This window comes from Thermobia domestica, chromosome 8 (assembly GCF_964235325.1).
Source record: "Thermobia domestica chromosome 8, izTheDome1.hap1.1, whole genome shotgun sequence".
Taxonomy (NCBI): Eukaryota; Metazoa; Arthropoda; class Insecta; order Zygentoma; family Lepismatidae; genus Thermobia; species Thermobia domestica.
The window spans coordinates 50973076-50990721 of NC_137461.1; positions in this window are offsets into that span (position 1 = coordinate 50973076).

Sequence of the window (17646 nt, forward strand, 5' to 3'; positions counted from 1 at the left end):
GTTGTGGTAGTTGTTTGAATAAATCAACCATGCTTTCAGTATGATTTATTCCGGTATCACTCATACTGTTATCAACCACTTCGTTTTCGATATCACTAATCTTGACACGTCATTCTATTTTTGTGCCACTTCTTAGAATAGTATAATTAATATTAGACTCAATTGTGATTGTTTTACTAAAACTTCTGAACGATACACAAGGTTTCTCAAGGTTTCGGCACCATAAAATATATAACAATAAACAATTTGTGTTATTTCCGCTTTAGTCCTGATTCTAACATTATATTATCTTATTGAGCCGCAATGAATAAACTAAATTGACATAATGCAAAATGTCGTTTATTTTATACTTTCTTATTATAAACTTTGTGATCCTTGAAAGGTAGTTGTCATTTTGTCTAACTTTTTTTTTTTTTTTGTTTCTATCGTAACATATAAACACATCGTCTTGGTAAAATATAAACAACAAAACATACATTGATTTATAACACGATATCTTTCCTTTTTTTCTTCTTTTTAACCTAGCTGGCTAGTGCATATTTTATAGAAAAGATCACACATTTTGCCCAAAGAATACAATAAAAAATACAACATATCGTTGTAACTCCACCTTCAAGAGAAGTTGATTACGGATCTGTACCATCGGCTACTGCTACAGTATTCGCTACAGAAAGAAAGGAAAGATAACATTGTAGTAGAGAGGACTTCTAAATTTTCGAACATTTTTTCCTCTGTTTTTTTTTTTTTTTTTTTTTCAAATGTACTTGTCTACGCAGAAGAAGAATGCTAATTGTACACTTCTGTACACTTCTCCCAGCCCTGATATTTTTCCATAATGACATTATGTGATTATTAGGAGGCAAATTAGTCCAACCACTTTATATTCTTAAGTACATACTTTGTTTCAAACATTCAATTTATCAAGACGAAATATTTCATGTTCAGTGAAAATCTTTATGTTTTACGTCCCACGAATATATTCCAGCTAGGCTAAAGAAAACGGTGATGAGATATAAGTGAAATGGCAAAATGAACAAAGTATGATGAAACAGAAGAACCCCAAGAAAGCCCAAGCAAACGATGTTGTCTACTACAAAGTTCACTTGACGTGAGCTGGGATTGAACCAAGGACCCCAGACACCAGAGATGAACGCTCTAACCACTGAGCCACCGCAGCCCTTGGTGTTCAGTAAAATTACATGCGTCCCTGTAAAAGCGAGCTATATCGTTCAAAAAAAAATGAAATCTTTAAGTTTTACGTCCCACGGTTATGCCGGTTAGGCTAAAGGAGACGGTGATGATGAGAGATGAGTGAAATGTAGGAAGTGGGAGGAAATGGTTGAACCCCGAGATAACCCACGAGCACGGTGTTTGTCCACCACAAAGTTCACTTGGCGGAGGCTGGGATCGGACCCGGTACTCCAAGCACCAGAGGTGAACGCTCTACCACTGAGCCACCGCGCCCCCCTTTATGTCGTTCAAGTTTCAAACATTTAAAATAAGTTGAGTTGGGTTGTATCTTATTGTCTTGTATCGTCATAATTTCCCATTTGATGTTTCCCAGAGAAAAAATAATGAAGCATAAGAAATAAATGCTAGAAATTTGTCTTACCGTTATAGCAGTTGTTAAAGTAACATTGTGAGAAAGATTTTGAGAAGAAAAACTAATTATCAATGAAGAGTTATAAATCTAGATCATACTTACTGCCAAAATGCACACGGCAACAAGAAGAACGATAATCGACTTGTTATCCATGCTATCGTATACTCTTAACCTGGGAAAAGAGAGTTGATATTTAGAGGAAACTAAACAATCCTTAATTATAATTGTAAAACATTGTTTTAAATATTAATACTAATTGAACAATAAGTGTCGAATCTCAAAAACATTATAAAAGCGTTGTTTCTCATTTTTTTCCCACTAGTAGCACAAACAGTAAGCCCAACAAATAAACATTAGGCTAGCCAATTGCTAACGTTGGTCGTGTGTTGCAATTGGCTCCTTTCCTGAGCTTTAGCAACCCCTACGAAAGGAAAAAATATGTAATTTAAAGTTGAAGTTCGAAAATTTTGGATCAATGACGATAAATGTTAATTGATTGTTCATATTGTTTCTACCATTTTGTGAACATATAATCAGTCGGTCACTACACATCGTTGCTACAACTATTCTTATCTTAAAGCTATAAAAATGGTATTATATAGCATCTTTACTGTTTTACAACAAATAAAATGTGTATTTCAATGAGGAAAAATGCTTTCGTGGTCTCCGCGGTACTTTGGAGTTGAAGAAGTCTATAGCAAACAAAGGTGGTTAGACAGATGATTAGGCTGCCGAAGAAGCATTATGAGCAAAAGCAGCGTTCGAAAATTTTCCTTCTAACCTAGGCCTAGTTCTCAAAACTTGGCACCACAATAATAGAAATACAATTTGTTTAAAGCTCAGCAAGGGCGTAGTGATATTTTTATTTTTTTAATAAGTTTTATGATATTTATGTAGTGTTTTGTATGAACTGTGAAAGGAACGATAACACACTTATCGATTTTATTAGAAATTAGGCCTTTAAAACCTCGAAAAATGTAATTAAATACCAAGGTGAAAAACAGTTACGACTATCGGTTTCGTTCTCATAATAAGGGACAAAATATATCATTAGATGTAAAAAACGTACATTTTGTGGTGAAAATAATACAGAAAGCATACGTACTAAGCACTCGCATATATAAATACCTGTATTTTGTTTCCAAAATTGAAAATAATACTATATTATTTATTTTTCAAATGGAATACTATTTATGCGCTGGTTAAATTACAAATTTCAATTTAAGAAAAAAAGTTTAACATCAGAGAAATGGATGAAACTTTTTTAAAAATATGTAATCTGTTTATACAAGAAATAAACTACAGTTAAAGTAATTACCATGGAATGAAACTTGTCACTTTAAAATAAATACATATATGTAAGGATAGGCAGTTACAATCAGTATACAAACGTTTCTTACCTTTCGTGTAGAATTCAACTGATTGCTTTGAATTTGAATTCGTAAAAGAAAGAACAGTTCCGATAGGTGGTGTTCATAAAATATTATAAAACAAGCTGCTATTTTACTTCCTTATTTGTTAATATCCGGAAACTCAAGTATTCTTATTTAAATACATGAAGGCTTTGAACACAAGTACGTTAGTAATTACAAGAATATCAATTACCTTGTGTAATGCGTCATACCAATGTAAATGCTACAAGGAGATCGGGAATTGGTACATGTTGTGTCTACTGTCTATATCATAATAATACTCGTTTCGAATTTAAATGTACTTTCAGTTTTGTAATGATAGGCCAAGTGCTTTGTGTGTGAACAATAGTACGTACATGTATTTTTTGAAAATAACAATGATACAGTCGATTGCGACAAGGGAATGGAATCAGGAAGTAATTCTAAAGTGTAGTTATAGTAGATAGAACGAATTCTTCCTGATTTCTTGATTCTTGTTAACCATTTTACTTATTACTCGTTGTATTTATTGCAATAAACAATGTTTTTATTGTAGTTTTAAAGCTATATGAGCGAACCTGTTCGTGGCATTGATAGTAGCATGCGTCACTATTAAGAGAATGCAAATAATATATACACTAGGGGCAATCAAAAAGTTCCCAGAATTCTATTGTAGCTCCTTTTTTTTTTTGCCACAATATAAGTACAAATTTACTTGCTCGCCTTCAAATTTGACACCTTCGAAACACACAAGCACTCTATCCACCCTCCTGCGATTGGTGAAAACACTGACAAAAAGCCTCTTTTGTAGGAGTGTTCGGAACTCGATTTTGTATTCCAGAATGTTCCGGAATTCCGGAAAGTCTTGAAACTGTGTTCTGATTCCGGAATTGGAATTTCCGTTCCGAAAAATTCCGGAATTCCGGAATTAGGAACAGCCCTAATTCAGATTTTAAGGATAAATTCCAAATCGTATGCGCAATTGTTCACAGTGAACGGATCTAGAGAATGAAACAAACCAGTTGCCGTAGACCAAAGCTTCTTCCTTCAGCACAGCGGAATCAATATCCAGTTCAAAGCTAAGCTTTGTGCACACCTCTCAGTTCGGGGTAACAGCAAAAATTATTTTTTCAATTAGAAGTTCCGGAATGTTCAGAAATTCCGAAACGTTCCGGAATTCTGGAACGTCTTGAAACTGAGTTCCGATTCCGGAATTTGAATTTCTGTTCCGACAAATTCCGGAACAGACCTACTCTTTTGGTACCTTCCGAAGTTCAACCGTCGCATTAATATTGCTCTTCTTTACGTTGGCGAAACGGAAAAGGGCCATTTTTAACTTTGGAAAGAGCCAAGCATCCGATGGTGCTAAACTGTTTTTAAGGCTATCAAACTGTTGTTAGGCTGAATCAGATTCTCCCCAATTCGCAAATAAACTTGATGTTTGAGTGTTACTAGATCTATGAAATTGCTCCGAGTGATTACTACACACCCCTCCGTTCAGTTACATTACTCGTACAATGCTTGTTATGACCTGTTCACACTTACCAATTTCACAAATAGGCAACCTAAGACTGTACTGTTCAACATTCATTGTGATTGCATCAAAACTACAATCTGCTAAATGATAAACACTGTGTTCCAGTAGTATAAAAACTTGCGGTTATTATTGGCAACAGATGAACTACTCTTTAATGCCATGAAACTTTTTTATTTTACTTTTTTATTTTTTTACTTCTTTGGTGCGAGCGGTTCCGGGTTCGATTCCCGATGGGGACACTCGGTCGAAAAAGTGTAAAACGCTTTTTCAGGCCAACCACCCTGAATGAGTTTTTTTTCCTGGGTTTTCCTCATTCACACCAGTCAAATGCCGGGATGGTACTTACCTTATAGGTCCCAGACCGCTTCCTTCCTTCCCTAATCCTTTCTTCTACCCTTTCCCCGGATTGTGTGCTTGCCGTGGGAGGTCATCCTTCAAAAAGTGAATGGCTAAATGGTCTTAGATGCCGAAACCTCAGAAATCTAAATCCGAAATACTTATTTCTTCCTTTATTAGTTTTTTTTTTAATTTTCGATACTTTAGTGGATTTTTATTTTTAAATTCTAGTTCGAATCATGCCGTAATCGATTTATTCAGCTCAAATTTGATAAGATTACTCTACTCAAATTTGATGCTTGTGATCTTCTTCTTAGATGTTACAATTAAGTTGTATTTTTTATACCTATATTTGATTGCTCTATTTAAATTTTGGTAATATTCCTATCCAAATTAGAGTAGCCCTATTTGAAATTTGTTAGCAGTGTACCGCTGAACATTTTTCAGAGTTCTGTTCTTCTTATTGCATGATGCATTGAAATTCTATATCCTACCACCAAATTGTATTGGTATTCTTAATTCTTGTTATTTCTCTTATTCAAATTTTGATTGCATAATCTCAAATTATGTAGGTTGTTCTATATAAATATTGTCAGATGATCTGATTAAATGGTAAGGTTACTTACTTAGTTCTTGCACTCAAACTTTTCTCATCTTAATTTTGATTGGCTCGTTAGAAAGTTGATATAATATTTCAGTGAAATGTTCGCAATCCAGGTTTTTTTTATGTCAAATGATACGAGTGAATTTAGTCCTTATATTCAAATTTGATTGATTTACTAAAATTTTGGCGGTTCTCTATTCTTATTTCAGTTTCGCTCACTACATTCGGTTAGCATACTTAAATTTAGTTTTTTTTCACCTCTTTTTTCAATGATATAATTAAATCCACAATTTGATTTCTTTCTTGAGGTTTTGCCAATTTGAGGTTATCCTACCTCAAAACTTGATCACTGTGCTCCATTCAAGTATTTTTACTGTTTTGTCTCTATAGACTCATACAACGAAAGTCTACTTCTTCCACCAAAAGAGATTGATTTACTTTAAAATTTTATGAATCTACTATTTAAATATTCGTTTATCTACCTCAAATTTCACAGTGTGTTACTCTCATATTTTGCAGATTTGATCATTATAGAATGATGCATGTAAAATATACTTGATGCATTCAAATATAATGTTATATCTATACTAACTATTGGTACCTACTCATCAAAGTCTCAGTTGGCTTTTCTAATTTGTAAGGATGCTTTACCAAAAATTGGTAATTTAAAGTCTTTATTAGATAGTATAATTATGTCGTTGTTCCTGCAACTAAAAGAGATCTCTTTCGTTTGTTCTGGTAGTTCTTTTATCCAGTGTTTTATTGTATTATCTGGTATTAGGCTGCTGTACTAAAATTTGGAAATTCTATTTTCTTTAGTGCTTGAGGTGTTTAAATTCTGATTGGCTTTATATTGATTTTGATAATGTTACACATTCCTTTTGATCTGCTACATTTGTCAGTTTCAGTATGCAAATTTTATTTGGCGAACCTAAAATCTTACAGTTGGTGGGCATAAAATCAACTCAGATTTTAATCATTTTGTATCATTTATTGAATGAAGTTATAAAATGGGAATTATAAAAAATTATAACGGGCCTAGCGGAATAAGCATGTGAAAACTGCCCCCAAGCATATCTGTACCAAATTTACAGTATCGATTAACATGTATGAGAAACACAGTTTCCAAAAGTTTCAGGCCCCAAAGCGCTTTTGGAAGGGTGTTAGGAGGGAAGAAGGAAAATTATTATTATTATTATTATTATTATTATTATTATTATTATTATTATTATTATTATTATTATTATTATTATTATTATTATTATTTTGTCCTGAACGGCTCAACCGATTTGCATAAAAAAAAGATGTTAGGTGTTCTCAACAACAGAAAAGTCGGAATTTTTGTTTTTGAATTTTTTGGGGGTTTAAAATTGCAGTCATTTTTTTTTTTGAAATTTTCAAAAAAAAATAGTGGAAGACTAACTGGGACACCTACATTTTTTCCAGTTTTGTCTTGAGAGGGTACCCAACAACATATATTGTCTTCATTTTGTTTGCAAGTGTACCTCATAGTGAAAGAAAAGGCAAATGTATATAGGTCAGGATCTATGTGGTATAGACTACGTATGATACACACTGTACACCACTAGGATAACCAATACCTTTGAATGAGGGGGGATGAAGTTGTTATAGCATTGGAATCTTATGATAACAAGTATTTTTTGCCTTAATGGTAATTGGTCTCTGAGGATGAAAAGGGTTCTCGAGCTTGTTCGCACCTCCCTTGGCTACGCCACGGTTGTACATCAACTGAAATAATACATTCCCGCATTTTGTGTTAATTTTGCACATAATCAATGTTCTGCGATATATATATATAGATCTTTGTTTAGTAATTGTTCTTGTTTTGTAACAGTTGGTTAATAATATGCCTGTTGTTAATAGGTATTTATGTGTTTAGTTTGTTTCGATGGTATTACTGTATATGTGTGTTTAATATGATCAAATAAAGAATGAATTAAAAGAAATTAATCCTTATCACTGTTTTCGTTCACTACTGGAACAATTTCGGTTTTCGTGAACAGAACTGTTGGTTGCTGTTATGTATTATTTATCATATGCGAGATACTTATCGAAAATCATTCGACCAGCTAAAATACTCAGTAAAATGATCACAAAAACCGAAATTGTTCCAGTAGTGGACGAAAACAGTAATGAGGATTAATTTCTTTTAATTCATTCTTTATTTGATCATATTAAACACACATATACAGTAATACCATCGAAACAAACTAATCTTGTGTAAATGTGTTTTTATATTAAATAAGTGCAGCAGTGTGTCTTGTTCAGCAGTGTGTTTATTTTTCTGAAGGTAACATTATTCTGGATTTAGGTGGAATTGCTTGAAACCGTGATATGTTGTACATATTGTAATCCTGAAAATAAGTCTCAGCAGGTGCAGCCAAAAAATCAATGACCGTTTGGGCACTATAAAGCCACTTTAAAAAAAATCAAATAAAATAAAGAAAGAACGGAAGGTAGCGATAGTCTGGATTCGCTGGAATTGCTTGAAACTGTTTGATGTTGTAGATATTGTGATCCTGGGAAAAAGTCTGAAGAGGCACAACCACCCATCACTGACCGTTTGGACACTACAGGGCCATTTTTTAAAAATGAGCAGGAGGTATCGGCATTTTGGACTTCGGTCGAATTGCTTGAAACTGTGTTATGTTGTAGATATTGTGATCCTGAGAAAAAGACTCAATAGACGCAACTGGTTGTGCCCATTGAGACTTTTTCTTAGGAACAACATATCTACAATATATCATGGTTTCAAGCAATTCCACTGAAATCCAATTTCCGTAAGGCTTGTGCGGAGTCCTTTGTCAGTTGGAAGGGGCCCATTGCTCCTTACAATCCTTTTCTCTCAAAAACTACAAAACCCATATTTCCTACTTTGGAGTCATCTTTGCGTCGGCAGAGTTTCGTTTATCCAAAGTTTCCCTTTTAATCAATTGTACCTTTTTTTCTTTTGAAAAGGGGCTCTTTGTTTCTCTTAATTTATTTTCCGAAAGAAACAAAAAATACGGGTAGATTTATTTTCGGTCTAGTATATATGAACCAAGTTTGATGAAAATCGGATAATGAGAAACCCTTGTGAAGCTATCTTCTTTACACTTTCACTTTTCGGACTTGACGGGTTTTTGCCCCAAAGTCTTCAATTAGTTTCAATGATTTACGTGAAAGATAAAGAATTATATGTTTACCATTGGCTTATTGCTTTTTATTCTTACATATCGTCTCTAGGTAAAATTTTTGTAATGTACTACAATTGTACAGTAAATTTAACTTGCTTCCTGATTAGATTCTTCCTGCTTCCTTCTTGCAACCAAACATCTCGCTATTATTTTCAATAATTGCATATTTTCTTTACACACATAATACTTTTTATAAAGCTAGTCTCTCATTCAAATTTAGAATTACTATTATTAAGATATAGAGGCAAAAAAAGAAACAAAGATAATATCCATTTCCTACACCCTTGTACTGCAGTGTGACGTATTTCACAAGGCAAGAACTAACACCTGATAAACTTATAATATTAACATATCTGTACTAAAAACCTTCACGAATCAATGTTTTACAAAATACCTGTGCTGACATTGAAAACACGGAAGTAACACAGCAACATTTTTTCTGATAGCTTTTGAAAGTCATTCACCGGAACCGTCGTATTTTCGACGCGTTTAAATTCAATTTATTTATTTAAATTCTACGTGACAGGTAAGTACCACCATTAATTTGTATTTGTAAATACACTTCCCATGGATTTGCATCAATATTGACATGCTGACAAGAGGTTTTGTAGGTCATCATAATATACCATTCTCTTAGGCTATATACTTCAAAAGAAGTTTAACCTTTCAAAACGTTTTAATGACGCTTTAGTTAAAACTTTTGTATAATTCAATTATAGTTCTCTTGAAAGTAACTTCAATAAGTATGTTACGACAGTTTTGAATATTATAGCAAAAACAAATTATGTATATTTTGAAAAGAAGTGTCAGCTGTGCTTTATCAGTAGCAATAAATGTTCGATGATCTCTTTGTCTCCTTTGCATTTAGTGCCGTAAGAAACTTACTTTCTGAAAACTCTGTACATTTACAAAGACCAACTGTTTCTTTCTCCTTCTGATTCTAGCCTCGCTATGCAAAGATTACGCTTTCTATGTTAATCAAACTTACAACTTCTATGCATTAATAATCTTCAATTCCACAATTTTACTTAAGAAGTGGATTACTTATAGTAATTTTGAACATATTGGATCGATTTACCTAGGTACAAGATTCGACACCCAGTGAACACATCATGAAATTTGGATTTAGCTGTAGTTTCACACCTATTATAGTCATTAAGGCGAAAAGAGAAGTTAGAATTTCAATCAGATTATGTAGTGAAATATAATAAGATGAAGTCTTTAACAGGATATACACGTTATATTATTTGATCACATATCGATCATAGTCCTTCTTTCAGATAATGAGATCTAATTACCAACTTCTTAAATTACCATAATAATTCGATAATCAATGACGATTACTCTAAGCTACGAGTTTCCCAGATCCTCACATCTTGGTTATGCTTTTGTTGCTGGCATCTAATTTCTGAAACTCTTTAGTGATACAACGACTGAGATATACATCTTGAATTATAACAATATCATCATCGTCATCTTTGGCATCATTGGCAAGTCAATTGCCCAAATTCAGTCGTTTTTATACACTACACTTTATCATTAACTTTACACAGATTTACCTGTGTACTTAAATTAAAATTGCTCTTCTCTGTATATGTTTACTTCTATCACATCTCTCGGAATGCATTTATTTCATTATATTATAACCGTTTTAGCTTACCTTCTTAGTTTTATCTTTAGTGTGGATCTCCCCTCGTTATATTCCCTTATATATTTTGTTTTCTATATTTCTCTATATTTATATGTGTCAATTACCTCTATTTTACAGGTTTGTATCACTTCATCCGTACTATTCGTAATTTACCCACAGTACTCAAATACTTAAACTGTCTTCTTGGCTCCGATCGGCTAAGGCACGTGATTTATGTATGACTGATCAAGAGTTTAATTTTTAACGGTGAACTGTTAGAAATCAAAGTACACAAGTAAGGATAGTAACAAACATCTAAGTTAGATATTAAATTAACTGATTGAACACCTATTGTTCCTAAGCCATCAACACCTGAAAAATAAATATTTGTATGCCTAGTTCTAAAAAATATGTTAATTTTACTCATTCCAGATTGAAAATTCTTGCAGTATGTGTAACAAGGCAGCTTTTATTTTCCTTGGAGTATGCATTTTAACGGTAAGTATTGTAAAAATAACAAATCATTAACCAATGAAAATGTTTCCTCACCAAAGAAAGCATTTATTTTGTTTTAAATTGCGGTGGTCCTAACATAAATTTATTTTCGTTCAAGGTTTGTTATTCAATGTCTTTTCTTTGAAACTATTGCCATCTGTCCGGCCCGTAGACAACATCCCATAGCACTTTCACTAATTATTGAGAGAAACTTTTGCACAATGTAACTATAGTACGGAAGGTATGACGTTGTTGGCTTTCCGCGAAAAGTAGTAGTGACGTTTATGGAGAGCAGCTAGCAACGTTACTCGTGGCTCGCTGAGCGCGGTTGGTGATGATTGGCTACCCTCTTACCACACCCCCAGTGACAAGCAGGTCCAAGCGCGGGAAGCCAACGACGTTATACGACTTTAGATTGAGACTTCCATATTTGTGGATCAAAATTCCGGGATACTTTATTAAAATTTACAGTATATTCATAAATCATTTGCTTCTTGCTAAGATACCAGACATAGTTAAATAAAAAGTTACCACCTCACCAAAAGTGAGTGACGTAATTTATCCCCATCAGTTGAGTATCAATGAATAATAAAACCAGTTAATAACTTGCGTTTTGGAGAAAGAAACGGAATACTTGGTGAATCGATCAGTTCCCAATTTAGGAGAAAAGTCGCCAAATCAAGGGGATTCGCCTTCCAGGATAGCGACATTTTTTTTTTTTTTTCGATTAGGGACTTTTTCGGTGATTTTGGAATGATGATTTGGCGACTTACAATTCTAGCGACTTTTGCGCTGCGAACAACTTGTCCTAAAATAAGTACTATTAACTCGAATCAATTCAGATATATGTTTATTTTTCTTTTGCTTATTTGAATCAGTGCAGCTGTTGACGAGCTGGGAAAGCGCATAACATTATATCTATACTCCCACTTTGATTGCTGTTATCTCGCCTCCTCATGGGGACCAATCCCAGCCTTTAATGTCCTTTCGTTTCTAGAGCTTCCTCTAGAAGCACAAATAATACATTACAGATAGCAAGCAGATTATCTGTAGAAGCGTGAGTAGAAGTGAAGTGTGTAAGATTTTTTCTAGACCCTTAATTTTGTTATTTTTTCTAAACTCATTTTTGATTTCGCTGAAGCAAAATTGATCATAAAGTTAAAACTGTATAGAAGTGAAATAATTATTAGTTATATATGAGTCTTTCATATATGTTCTTGTAGCGTAGATAGTACTATTGTCTCAATCGATCACGTATCTTACACACGCACACACACACAAGTGTGTGTGAAAGAGGCAAAATTCCACGAAAATTTCTTTATTGACTTTTCACCGAAAATTGAAGTCATTTCATATCCTATTTAGCGACTTTTTGTATTAACTTGTTGGCAATACTGGTTCCTAGGTGGCAGTGACGTAAATCTAGTACTGCTTTGCCTAAACCATGACACGAAAGCTTTTCTTTAAACAGATGTGCACTCTTTAATAGAACATAAAAGAATCATATTTCGTTTGCTCATTTAAAAGGTTAGGCGTAACGCTATCTTGAAAAAGGAAAATAGTTTAGCTGGCTTACACAAAATATAATGGATTCAAGCCAAACAAATACAATAGTGTTAGAATCCAAATATAATAATAGGCTGATGTTATACCGGTATTCTCTAAGATAACAATTGTTTGAACTTTACAATCTATTTCCACTATAATACTGTCTCCATTTCAGAATATCTTGAAATTATGATTCGAAAAAGAATTTAAAATTCGCAAAACTTCAACAAATTTTGAAAATAACGGTTAATGAAAACATAAGAATCTCTGTAATCGTATATCAAGATGCTTAATGCAATTGCATTATTTTTGTTAGACACATGACGCGCAATATTTAGAGTTCAGTACAGCTTCCTCATGGCTTGGGCTCGAGACACCTGAGTTCGATTCTCGATGGGAGTTCACATGGTTTGGATCCTACACTGAGCAGTAGGTCCACGTGTCATATAGCCTTGATACTTTACGGGACATTAAACCCTAATTCAACTAAATATTGCAGCGTAAAGGACTAAGTCATTTATCCACATTTAGCCATTTATTCCAGCGTACTAAGTCATTTATTTTCTACAAGCTGACGAGTTATATTATCTTCTGTTACGTTACCACAGTTATGAGATCAAGACTAACATAACTTTTATGTAAGTTTTTATGAGTCGTACACATGATATCAATTCTGAGTATATTACGTCAAACTTACCAGAACATATAACTAGTATATGCCTGTTTAATAAATGAAGTATGCAATTTCACTTCTGGTAATTATTCTCTTTATACGAAAGGTGACGGATGACTAATGGAAGTAATTGAAAAAATGAAATGAAATCTTTGGGTTTTACGTCCCACGATTATGCCGGTTAGGCTAAAGGAGACGGTGATGATGAATAATGAATGAAAGGGTGGAATGAAGAAAGTGGGAGAACCCCGAGGAAACCCACGCACTCGGTGTTTGTCCACCACAAAGTTCACTTGGCGGGGGCTGGGATCGAACCCGGGACCCCAAGTACCAGAGGTGAACGCTCTACCACTGAGCCACCGCGGCTTCAGATGGAAGTAATTGATTATATTAAAGAATTGGTGGAATGAGGATAGGGGAGAAATATCAAGAAAACCCATGGAAGCATGGGACCTTATTCCGTAACAGATATCGAAAAATTAAGGAACGTAACGCAATGCAAAACTTAAAATAGACAACTATAACTGCTATGTCTATTGCAAACTAAAACGCTGATTTTACATTGCGTTAACGCTGTCATGGAATTGGGCCCATGAGCCTCTCACACCACAGATGAGCGCTACAACACTGAGCTACCGTGCGTCTTTCATCCACACCCACTGTCGGTAAGAAAATTCACATGAGAAAGGCAACGGATTATATATAAGTATATAAGTTACAGATTAATATCACGTCACAAAGCACTTTAATAAACTCGTAAGTTTTTATAACATTAGGTTTTATAGTAAAATCCATAATTATCAGAATCCAATAATTTATGAACATGCACTTCAAACAAGAGATCGTCTAACGTCACTATTCTGAGCTTATTTCAAGTTTACCTTAAAGACAAACCAAACAATATTTAGATCGTATCCGTACTGATTTATTATATTCCTAATTAACTGCTTATTATTTAGCCAAAACGTGCATATATATTATTGCAAGTTTAATAATGTATTTTTTAGCCGTAAGCTCTATCATCTAAAACTACTATCTTAACATAAACCTATACTTCTTTCTAATACTTATTTTATAGTTTAATACGTTTTTGCCGAGTTATAGATTTTTAAACTTTATAATTCAGATTTGATGTGGTTTGACTTTACACATCTTGATCAGTGGGCACACCAACTTTCAATTTGAGTGAACTAATGGATGAAACGATAGACATATTAGAGATCTGTACAAGCCGAGCCCAATTTTTTAGGCGCAAGTCCAATTCAACCGAGGTACTAAAAGTTTTAGAAGTTTGGGCCGGACCCCGGCTCGATACGATAAGTTTTGAAAGTTCTTGGCCCTAGCTTTGCTCGGCTCGATAAGTGCTTACCATTGCTTAGCAACACGAACTGTAAATACAGTAAAACCTGCCTTCAACGGACCCTTTATTAAACGGAAAACTGTCTTAAACGGAAATATTTCACGGTCCCATGAATTTTAGAGTAAAAAACATGTAAAAGTCCCTTCATTAAGCGGAAACTGTGTTATGTGGACAACGGAAAGCAAAATAAACCTTTAACGGAAATTTCAGAGTTCCAGACTACAGTGTTTAGAAAATGTTTTGACATTCTGTGAGAGGGTAAATATATACATTACATGTCTGCGATAAATTCTTCGTTCTTTTGTTAAATTTTTCTGGGCATTGTTGACCTTACCCAAGCACTACTCATATTCATCCCCACAATTTGTCCGTAGTCCCCTCACCTTAATCAAGAATGAAACGGAAAGTCGGAAGGAGAAGACGAGGTGGAAGAAGAAGAGGAATACGTTACCGAGTTCGAAAAAGAGTGTAGAATAAAGACGTATCAAGATGATCTCAGAAGTTTAAAGGAACTGCATCAATTTGCCTTACGGAAAAATGACTCTGATTTACCTAGTGTAGTTTCTCAGGCTAAAGTGTGTACGGAAAGTAGAACAGCTAAGCAGCAATGTATACAGAAAACTCTGCTTGGCTACTGAAAAAATAAAGAAAGCATGTGCATAGCATATTTTGTATTAATTTTAAACTTTTTGTGTATTTATTCGTAGGAAAAAGAAGCATTTTAATTGAAAAAGGTACGTACAACGTACGTACAATATTTTATCAGTATGTCCGTTATATGCATGTATTTAAAAAAAAGACAGCGTCTACCTCCATTAAGCGGAAACCTGACTTTAACGGAAATTTCTGCGAGTCCCGCTTGATTCCGCTAAAGACAGGTTTCACTGTATAACATTGAGGCACTTTTCACTCCACATGTGTGCAGACTTTAGCTTCGGCTTCATCCCAATTACCGTTTAACGAAAGGCGATAATTAATTAAAGAATTGCAATGAATCGGCCCTAGCTTAGCCAGATATGAAGAAAAAGAAGTATCGTCTCGATCAAACTCGGCCAGACCCAAAGAAATAGCAGAGATGGCCCGTCCAAACCCGGTCCGTGCATGCCTCTGCAACAGATAAATTTTAAAATAGTTCCGATTGATTCAGCACCCTTAAACTAATCAGGATATCGCTGGAATGTTGTTCTTTTTAATAGATGAGAAACGTTTTTCATACTAATACGTCCTACCGAACATGGAAACCACATATCAGAACCCTGCATTGCAATTATATGTAAAATTCGGATGTATCCATCCGTAGCACTGAATTTCTATTAATTTCATCAATATAGCCAATACCTTGGTATACATTTCTTATTTTCTTTCAGTGAATCGAAGGCCACATCCAGCCCGCGGGTAGTGACTGTCATGCCTGCCTCATGGAATCGCTAGTGTTACTGACTATAAAATGTATACCGTCTACGACCAAATTGAATAAAGTATCTGAATTTCTAGGTACCAACGATTATGGCGGAACAGATGGCATAATATATTTTCACTATCTTAACTGGAATTCGATATTCTTCCAAACAATCATTTCCAACTCCCCTAAGTATGTTTATGTAATAGTGCTGAATTGTAATCTGAGAAAAATATAGAGAGATAAATGAAGAATGGAGGGAAAGCCATGACGGAGAACAGCCAGTGTCGTCAGTGAACGTGCAGGCATCGGTACACCACTAGGTTACTGTTTGCTTGTCTATCCATCTACTATGGTATCAACATCCTTGTTTGTCTGTTACGACTGTCTTCTATCAACTATAGGATTTCTATCTGATCATTTCCCTCCCACTAAAAAAGTGAGAAGCAAACTATGGCGTTACCACAGCATGCAGTTTGAAATGGTTACTTTAATTTAAATGCCTAACCAAATGGTTCAGGATAATAGATAACCACTCAAAATGTTACGGCCAACGAGGAATCAAAATCTAGTTAACATGCATCTTGAGCCACTCATTGGAACTAAAGCCTATGACAAACATCTTGGCATTCCAGCTAAACGAATAAATCGCAAGCTATGGCGCGAAGTTGCCAAGTGGTAAAGGGGTGTGGCTATGGCTAGGCTGACAAACTACAGCGCAATCAGGTGACAGGGGATAGACGTGGATGTGTACAAAGTAAACGTGGCAATACCGCTGGCCTCTCATTTGATAGCAGCATTTAAAAGGAACTTGGAGCGGCGCCTTCAAATGCCAAGATGTTTGTCACGCCGTTTAGTGAACACATTTGCATAATAGAAATTTAATATTGAAATTCTACATTTATTTCTAGGTAATAGAATGCATGCCTTCGAAGAAGGAGTCCGACGATCATTTTGGAAGCACATTTGGAATGGGCTCAGCTTTTGGTAACATGACTGCTAAAGATAAATCTAACAATGACGTCACCAACATTAAGAATACAAATGATATCAACATTTCAACAGGCAAAAAAGGTAGTTCGGGTTGCGGCAGTGACTGCAAAGATTCTTCGGGTGGCTTTCTGTTCACATCAAGCTCATCAAACGGTTATTCTAAAGGATTTTTCAGCAAACTTTTCTGAATATTATGTTGCCAATCGTTTCCTATGTACATTTTGAAATAAATTTCAAACCTTTATTAAACAATTTCCTTTTAAAATATTTTCAAATTATCTTTTCAAATGTTTGAATCTTTCCTATTGCTTATTACATATTCAATTATAATTTATTTTCTTCTTTTAAGAGTTTACTCTCTTTGAAATCATCTAATGTAATACGTATGTTGAAGAAATCAGATGTAAAATGTTGAGTATTTTCAATATTTTGCTTGTGAGAGTTTTATTAGCTCTCTCGTTTATGCTGTTTGCTTTACGAAATACGTAATTTCTCCTGTAGCAAAGAGATGGACCTAAATACATAATGTGAACGATCTAGACTAGATCATTCCATGTATGAGCATTTAGAGTCACCTCTTCTCTACAAGAGCAGTCAGCAGCAATGCTGATCATTCACTATTTGAACATTCAGAATTATCTTATAACTACAACAGCAGTGCGTAGCAAAGCAAATCATTTATTATATAAGTATGTAGAGCTATCTCTTCGCTAGAAGAGTAGTCAGCAGCATTACAGATCAATTACTGTATGAGCATATACAGATATCTTTTCACTACAAGAACACTTAGCACCAAAACATACTGGGCCTTATGCAGAGTCGTTTTGACGTGTGATTAGTGCCATACTAAAGAGTTCGACTAACATATGTTTGCTGCAGT